This window comes from Canis lupus, chromosome 11 (assembly GCF_003254725.2).
Source record: "Canis lupus dingo isolate Sandy chromosome 11, ASM325472v2, whole genome shotgun sequence".
Taxonomy (NCBI): Eukaryota; Metazoa; Chordata; class Mammalia; order Carnivora; family Canidae; genus Canis; species Canis lupus.
This window is the reverse complement of record NC_064253.1, coordinates 68,747,190-68,756,619: the sequence shown is the minus strand read 5'-3', so window position 1 is coordinate 68,756,619 and position 9,430 is coordinate 68,747,190. Positions and strand designations below refer to the sequence as shown.

General features: G+C 40.8%; 1 long non-coding RNA gene across 1 annotated transcript; it reads right to left on the bottom strand.

The window, feature by feature from the left end:
- Positions 1-289: 289 nt before the first annotated feature.
- Positions 290-1,450, bottom strand: LOC118350351 (uncharacterized). Its single transcript, XR_004803982.2, has 3 exons — positions 1,148-1,450; positions 935-991; positions 290-466 (listed from the first exon to the last, which is right to left on the bottom strand). It is a non-coding gene; the product is annotated as an uncharacterized LOC118350351 (long non-coding RNA).
- Positions 1,451-9,430: the final 7,980 nt, after the last annotated feature.

Sequence of the window (9,430 nt, the reverse complement as noted above, 5' to 3'; positions counted from 1 at the left end):
TTATCTCGTTGTACTTTTGATTTGCATTTCCCTGATAATCAGTGATGTTGAGCATCTTTTCATGTGTCTATTATCAATCTGTATGTCTTCTTCGGAGAAAGGTCTCTTCATGTCTTCTGCCCATTTTTAATTGGATTATTTGTGGTTTTGTGTCCCATAATAATTGAACTTACCTTTCTGGGTTGGTTTTTTCATCTGTAAAAAGGGGATTAATAATAACAACTGCATAGCTGTTATGATTATTAAATGAGGTAGTATGTATATATAACACTTAACATAGTACCTGGTATAATATAGGTGACAAATAAATATCAGTCTCCTTCAAATATTCTTCCTTCCACCTCTGTATTGCTGAAGGGTACCTTCCCATAACTCCAGAATAGGAAGATGTTTCTTGACCATTGATATAAAATAGTGTTCTTGGACATGCTCATATCCAGGGATAAACATCAGGCATCGTTTTTAGCTGGAAATTAGAATAGGTTAAGAAATTTATTTTTTATTTATTTGATTTAATTTTTGTAACTAGGACATAGTTGCCTAAGTGTCCATTGATGGACAAATGGATAAGGAAGATGTGATGCAGACACACACACACACACACACACACACACACAGAACTACTACTAACCCATAATAAAAGATGAGATCATGCCATTTGTGACAACAGTGGGTGGACCTAAGGGGTAATATGTAAGTGAAATAAGTCAGATTGAGAAAGGTAAATACCATAAGTTAAGAAATTGAACTGAATGGGAATTTAAACAAGTATTAAAACAAACACAAATGTGAATTCCCACTTGGCAGGTATTTGATTAATAAAACATGTGGTTTTAAAGAAATTTCCCAATGTGCTGTGGTCCACTTTAGGCCTTACTGTGTTGCAAACATGCTGGAGGAAAAGTTTGAAAATCAAACACAGGGTAATACCTACCTAGAGCCCAGCTTGTCACTGGGATTCTTCTGGATGCTGATTTCTCGATTTCCATGCCTGCAATTAAAGAAAAGTCCCTCTGTTTTGCCTACCATTCCTGGCCCTTCATTCCTGAACAGACAGCTGGCCAGTGCCCAGTTCCCCTTTGTTCTAATGAATTTTCCATCTTGCAGCTGACCCTCCCCCACCTCACCACTCACACCCAACACTTACTTTTCCCCTTTTCCAACATTCCAGAAGATTACAGTGTTGACTTGTTCAGCCTTTAGATAAGCTTTGACCACATGAACACTGTCCATAACAGGGCCTGACAGAAGGGGAACCGCCAATCTGTGAGGATTCCTCCTGCCTAGCAGAGCACCAGCTTTCCAACAGAGCAGTATATTTCTTGCAGGTCGCCTTCACATGTCATTAAGATTCAGTCCAAACTCCCAGACATCAGTGCAGACCCATCTCAGTAACTATGATCACCACTGACAGAGCATGCATCAAGTCCCGTCCTTTCGACACAATGAGGTCACCAGAGACTAAAAGAAATGGATGAAAAATACAGTTTAAATCCACTCACACAGACACCTGTCCAGAGCAAGGAGGTTCTGAAATCAGACAGTCAAGCAGCATAGGGATGTGGTGACGAGCTCTGAGTCAGGACCCAGGACTGTACTGTCTCCCATTCGAGCCCCTCATCCCACAGACTAGCTGTGTGGCTTTCAGGAGTCACTTCCTTTCTCTGTGCCTCAGTTTCTCCATTTGTGCAATATAGAAGATAATGAGATAATGCTATCTACTTTGCATGATTATCACAGGGACTGAATGAGTTAACCCTATGAAACATTTCAAAGGTGCTGGCATAGACACAGGTTTGTGTTTATTAATATCTGAAGTTCCTATGAGTTGATGGCTATGTGACTTGGACAGGTTAACAAACCTTTCTGTATCTCAGTTTACACATCTATAGTTTGGGGACCATAGTATTTGCTTCAAGAGATTATTGTAGGAATATAAGTTTTGGTAAGTGGTTACCATGATATTCAGAAAGCAGCAGCAGGAGACACCTGGCTCAGGTGGCTCAGTTGGTTAAGTGTCTGTCTTCGGCTTGGGTGGTGATCCTGGGGTCTTGGGTCAAGCCCCGCATCAGGCTCCCTGCTCAGCAGAGAGTCTGCTTCTCCCTCTCCTCCCAGCTCATTCTCTCTCTTGCTATCTCTATCTCTGTCTCTGTCTCTCCCTCAAACAAATAACTACAAATATTTTAAAAAAGAAAGCAGCAGCTTTTATTAGTCCTAGCAATAATCATCACCACCATGAAGTCAATAATCAGGGTAATAATTGCCTGAGGCAAATGAGGAGTTATTTTAACCATCAAATCATATTTGTAAATTAAGTCTTAGGGATGTGTCATATAGAGAGACAGCTATGGGAAATGAAGACATTGGAGTTGACAAATGAGATTAGAGTTACTAAATCCACCACCCAGCAGGAGCAAGACGACCAGCATGTTCTTTGACTTTGTGTTTCTCTTTCCTCATTGGAATGACTGGAAAAATACCACCTACCTTGCAAGACCGTTGTAGGATTAAATGGGATACTACGTAAAGAACTTGGCACATTGTTAGAGCTCAATAAATGGCAGCTATTCTAAATCAAAGGTCTAAGGCAGAAAAATGACCCATAATTTTTATTAATAGGAATTGAATTTAAAAACAACAACAACAACTCTGATTTATCCTTGTGAGCTTGGCTCCAGCTAAGTTAATGAAGATGGAAGAGAAAAGAGAAATGGGGTTAGGAGGGACTGAGTATACAGAGTGTAGGGAGTTTTGCTGAGGTTAGCTATAAGGAATTTGTGGTTTGATTCAACAGACTTCAGTTTTATGAGGTTTGAGGGCCTTTTTCAAAAGGAAAACCAGATGTATCAATGGAAAGTTCATGCAAACAGTGCTATCTTCAGCAAATGCTGCTTTGAGTCTAATTCTGTTATACTGGCTGGGGTCACAGTGGAGAGAGATCCTGGGGTGTTTTGAAAAACTCACTTGGTTCTATCTTGTGGACCTTCAGTGATGTTCCCAAATGGGTCATGAGAGCAGAACTTTGTAAGCAAAAAGCCTCAGAACCAGAAGCAGAGGAATGATTCCAACGTAGTCCAGAAAGTAATAGGGCTTCCCATCTCAAACTCTTGCTTTGAATCTTAAAGAAAATCAGGTTTCCTTCACCCAGCAGTCCAGCAGAGCCAGACCTAAGGTTTTCCCAGAACAGTCAAATAAGGATGAGTTGCTTCCCTCAGCCCCACACTTGACCCCAAAATATTTGGGGGCAAAAATATTTGACCCCAAGGGTCTGAAAGGTAAAGAAGACTCATGAGACAATAAATAGCATTACATTCAACTTTGCCATCTAGGCTGCAAAGACAACACATTTTCTAGCAGGCTCATCAGACTTAACTGGCAGACCTCATGAAAAGGCTTGGAATTTTAAAATATATGAGGAAAAAACCATCAGAAGATTATGGTATAAATACACATAGCTTGGGTGCCTACTATGAGGCATGGTTCCCCACATTTTCCCCATACTGTCTAATCAAATCATTGTAAGTTAGGCATTATCTCTTTTCATATATCAGGAGCTCTAGTGACTCATTCAAGTCTAGATTTGAATTTCTCAGTCTGTGTTCTTATCATTACAACAGTATTTGTCTATATGTGGCAAGCTTAGTGCTGATAAGATGTGAGACAATTCTCAGTGGTGAGTGGAAAAATATATTCCCATTTCAGTGATTATGAATTGTATGTGTATCAAAATACATAGAAATATTGGAGTTGTGGTTTCATGAAACTAATTGCTTTGGACAAAGAGACTTTTACCAGAAGTCCATTTAAAGAATATTCAGAATTTGAAACAGATATGGAAAAATTTGTAAAGAATGAGCAGAGTGTGGGGAAATGCCGTTCTAGGCCAGGCTGCCCTCTGTCTTTTATAAAGAATGGCCACAGGCTAGAGGAAGCAGGATTTCTCAGAAAGCCCTGGTCAGTTTGTCAGACACCACCACCCCTGTTTGTGCCAACTTATAAAGATTCCACCATCCTTTCTGATCCTAGAGCTGGACATCCAGAATCCATCTCTTTCTCTATCCTCACTAGCAATCTCAGTTAGCTTAGGCTGCTATAACAAAATATCACAGACTGGGTGGCTTGTAACCAGTAGACATTTATTTCTCACAGCTCTGGAGGCTAGAAGTCTGAGGTCAAGTGTCAGCACAGGTCAGGTTCTGGTGGGGACCTTCTTCCGGGTTAGGGACTGCCCACTTCTCCCTTTGCCCTCACATGGCCACCCCTTTTATAAGGATGTTAATCCTTTTCACGAGTCTCCACTCTTATGGCCTAATTACCTCCCAAGTCTCTACCTCCTAATACTGTATCACATTGGGGATTAGAGATTGCACAGAAGAACCTGAAAGGAAGATACAGACATTCCTTCCATAGTACTGACCAAGTCCTAGGGAGCCTGGTTCCTTCCTCCACACCCATTTCTCCTCAGCATCCATACTGCCTCTAATGCTTCTGTTCATATCCCTTCTCCTCCATCTTACAGTGGCATTTTAACTGGTGTCCCTAACTCTATTCTCACTAGAGTAATCTGGAAAAATCCCCAAATAACCATGCTACTCTCTGTGGCAGGCTGGATAATGCTTCCCCAAAGGTGTCCACACCATAATCCCCAGAACCTACAGATGTGCTACCTTACATAGCAAGAAGAATTTTGTAGATATAATTAAATTAAGGATCTTGAAATGGGAAGATTACCCTGGATTATCTGAGTGATCCCCCTTAACCACATAGGTCCTTATAAGAGGGAAGCAGGAAAGTCAGAGTCAGATAAGGAAATGAGATGAGGGAAGCAGAGGTTGTTGTGATGTGGGGCCATGAGCCAGAGAATGTGGGCAGCCTCTGGAACCAGAAAAAGCAAGGGAACAAGTTCTCCCATAGAGTATCCAGGACAAATACAGCACTGTCTATACATTTTTGACTTCTGATCTCCAGAACTTCAAAATAGCAAATCTGTGTTGTTTTAAGACACACAATTTGGTGGAATTCATTACAGTAGCGATAGGAAATGAATACACTCTCCTATCTGGAACCCCTCTTCCCTGCAGCCAAAATCTAGCTGCTTCATCATAAAATAGCTCTTCATGATATAGACCTTGCAACTTCTCAATCTTATGTCTTAATCCCCTAATCCCCAAATAACATGAGTGGCTAATACTGCTTTGTGCTTACTGTACCCCAAACACTAGACCAAATATTTATATATTAATTTATTTATTAAATTATTGAATATACAATAGGGATTGTCATTACCCTCCATCCTACTGATGAGAAAACAAGGACTTGGGATAGTTATGTGATTACCCAATGTCCAGAATTAGTAGTTGTGGAGGAAAGAAGTAAAGTCAGGCCAGTCTAATCTCAGCAGTCATCAAACATGATGCTGTATCTCAACCTTGTTGTTCTGTGAGGAAGCCCAGTATTTAATATCTCTAAGAAAACATTAGCTAAGAATCAAGCCATGATGTAGGACCAGGAGAAAATGATAAGTTAGAAAATGGTAGACAGGACTCTGAAAGAAAAGGAGCACAAGGACATTAGGAGAAAATAGGAGAAACAAAGCACAGGTGGATGGAGGATGGTGAGGACTGGATGAGCCAACATTGATCTGTGCTTTTTCTTTTGTGGAGCACTAGACATACTTCTAGGAAAGGAGTCAATTCCTAAAGTGGCTATATGAAGGTAGAGAGGTAAGTGGATGCAGTCAGGGCCCCAAGCTACATTCTAGTATCTTCAAGTCCATTGGTCTGCCAATACTTCTTAGTAGCTAGCACTCATCAAAGTTGCTACGACCACTTCCTTCACCTTACTTGAAGGCAATTTAGGGAAGGGGCCAAAATTAACAAAGACTCAGAAAGAAGGCAATATGTCATGGTGATTAAGAAGTTTGCCTCTAAAATCAGCCTGAGATGAGTACCATGGCTGAATTTTTAATTCAGAGTTTTTTGGTTCTAAAACACACGCTCTTAACCAATTAACTCTATGAATATCCCTAAGACAAAACATGTTGACACTGCTAACCTGAATAACATGAATGAAGAAACTTCCTCTTTTATATCCTGGCTCTGTACATAATCAGAATAAGAAATCTGATATATCTATTTGGGGTCAAAAGTACAATGAGCAGCATTTTAAGTCAATGAAGGATACAATCCAAGCCACATTCATATTATGGTCCATTCTGCATATCCAGGCAGGTTTGCCCAACCTTGAGCATGACTCATTTGCTGAAAGAGGCATATATCCACCTCTGACTCAATAGTGGGGAAATAAAGGTAAGACAGCTATTTCCTTAATTGGTCAAAGCCTAAGTAATTGGAAGGGGATGGAAGAGCATTTTTCCAGTCCCATGGATACCAGCAATCTTAGTCTTGTACCTTCATCTATATGCCTGTATCCTTGTCTATTACAAGGACAACGGAGTGATCTTTAAATTTCAGATCTACTTGTGGCATAGATTACTAACTTTCCTAAATATCCATTCTCCAGTTCTAGTAGAGTAGTACAAAACCTGATTTCTATGTAGACCCATGGCTGTCCATGTAAAAACATTTTCCAATCTTCTTTGTAGTTGGATAGGGACATGTGGCTAATTCCTGATAATGGAATAAAATCATAGAAGTGTTCTGATGAAGCCTCTGGTGCTCTTCCTTAAGACAGTGATTAAGCTTGTCTACTGTAGTATGAATGTTTGTGTCCATCCAGAATTCATATGTTGAAATCTTAATGCCCAGTATGATAGTATTAGGAGATGAGGCCTTTGGGGGTGATTGGGTCCTGAGGTGGAGCCTTGTGAATGGTATCATTGCTCCTATAAAAGAGACCCCCTAGAACTTCACAACCCTCTCACCATGTGAAGATACAGCAAGAAGTCAATTGTCTACAATCTGGAAATGGGCCTTTATCATAGTTCGACCATGCTGGCACCCTGAACCTTGGACTTCCAGCCCTCAGAACTGTGAGAAATAAGTGTGTGTTGTTCATAAGTCATCAGTCTCTGGTATTTTATTATAAAAAGCTCCCTTCCTTGTTTATGACTCCTCCCATCTTGCTGCCGAAACTGAGTTTGAAATATGAATTTGAAAGCCACAGATAGTGATGGTTTGGAAAGACCATGAATTCCTGAGAAGAGCCACTATAGCAGTCCTGGACTACATTAACTCCAGACTTTTACATGAAAAATAAACTTCCATTGTTTTAAAACTGGTATTAATTTGGAGTTTTCCATTATTAGCTGTCAAGCCTAATCCTAAACTGAAATGGCAGTCCTGTTCCTTTTTTACTTAAAACCTACCCATGGTTCCCAATTGGCTTCAGGAAAAAACAAACAAACAAAAACCCCCAACCTTTGGCAAAACATTAAAAGTATATTTGATATCGTAGTTTAAGCTTCCCACTCATGTTTCAACAAGCCAGCAATAATACCTAAAAATATGTAGCTCCTAAGGATTCACAATTTCTCCTACCCATCTCTCTACATGTATTGTCAACTTCTGAATGTCAACTGCATTTTGACAGAAAAGTGACACTTCCTTTGATAAACCGTCTCTTACCTTTTGGGCAAATTTGTGTGCACCTTCTACTCTATTCCAATTGTCCCTGAATCTGTCATCTCCCTAACACCACAAAGTAAGGGTTTGTTTGTGTTTCTGGTTCCAACACTAGTCTGTTTTCTCAGAGGGATGGAAAAGCATTATGGGCAACTTTAAAACCACATTTGCTGCCAGGCACATAATAGATGCTGAAAAAGTTCCTTTCAAGTAAATAAATGTGGATCACCCAGCCATCTTCCACCGCTAATCAACTGAGTGCTTCAATATGGCTTTGCTGTTTCCTTTAAACTAAGCCTTTAGAGTCCATCTTGATGTGAATCTAGGCTGTGTCATCTGCAAACTGTGTGGGCAACTTTCTTTCCATTTCTGAGTATCCTTTAAAATACGAGAGTAAAAGACCTTTCTTAGTATTTGGGGACTATTATGCACAACACAGTACATGGACTATTTAGCCTGACCCAATATTAACCCCCAGTAAATGGCATTAATTTTCACTATTCTCTAGGAATAGTGGCTTAGAGAAGTTAGCCCCAAAGCTACCAGGATTCAAAGTAAGAGAGACCATGAAGACTGTGTGTCCAGAAGCCCACCAGAAAGCTAATGGCACAGGCAGCCAGACAGAATGGGACAGATGCTAGGCTGGCATTTTGACATTTGATAAAGCCCTGACTGAGCCACTAGATTGCTATCAGATATTGAGGAAGTCACTTCCATCCCCAAACCTTGGTACCCCCATATCTATAGCTTGAGAATGCTCAGATGATGGCATAGGACCAGAGTGTCCACCATAACTTTGAGCAGCACTTCCTTTGGCTCCATTTCACCATTCTTATACCATCAAACCATACACATTTTGCCCTTAGATGGATTGCTCTGGCCAGTTCCTCAAACCCCCCAACCCCTTACTCACCCACTGTTTTATGGGAAGCAGGATGAGTTGGTTGCACCTTCAGACTTTGACCTGATGACACATGTTTGTGCAGAGTGGGTGATTGGTTTCATATGGCCACATGATCTGGCAGCTGGAGACATCTGCTTACACTTAGCACACAAAGTTTCCATAGTTAGAAGTCAGTGTGCTCCTGGCCGAGCAGAGCTTGGCCCCTCTGGGCTGCCTAAGTGGGGGACTTAGACTTGTTCTGCACTCACACGTCAGGAAGAATCATCTAGACATGGAATAATTGGGGTCAGAATCAGCACTCAGGCATCGCTGGAAGCATAAATTGCCAATGGAAATGGGGCAGTTGGACAGGAAGCAACATATTACACTGATGAAGATGGCTAAGGGAGACTCTGAGGCTGCTTTGTCCCAGAGGAAGTCCAGACCTCGGGGATATTGACCCATATAGAAAGGGACGAGTATCTCAGAAATAGCTTCAGTGTAGCCCATGTTCATCATGGAAAAGGAGTGAACACTTTGTATGATACTTACCACAGACCTGGATTTTTGCTCCAATGCAGTAACATTCATGGGGGAAGGAGCACTCGTCTTGGAATTATTTAAGCCAGGTCTGTTTTCCACATCTTCCACTCATTCTGTGTATCCTTGGGCAAGTCATACTAGTTCTCTGAGGAGCAGCTACATCATCCCAAATGAAAGCCACTTGGGATCAAATAAGAGCATCAAACAAAATGCTCTGTGCAAGTGTTTTGTCTAATGTGAAATATTATCCAGATCGGGAACTGTTGTTACTATCCAAAGAGTATCTCAAGATTTTAGAGGTGTATATATGGAGAATATATATATATATAAAACCAGCCAGAATAGAAATTATTCTACAGGTTTCTAAGGAGATGTTTGTCCATTTTTCACATTTAAGGTCTCATCTCCAGGGATACGGGCC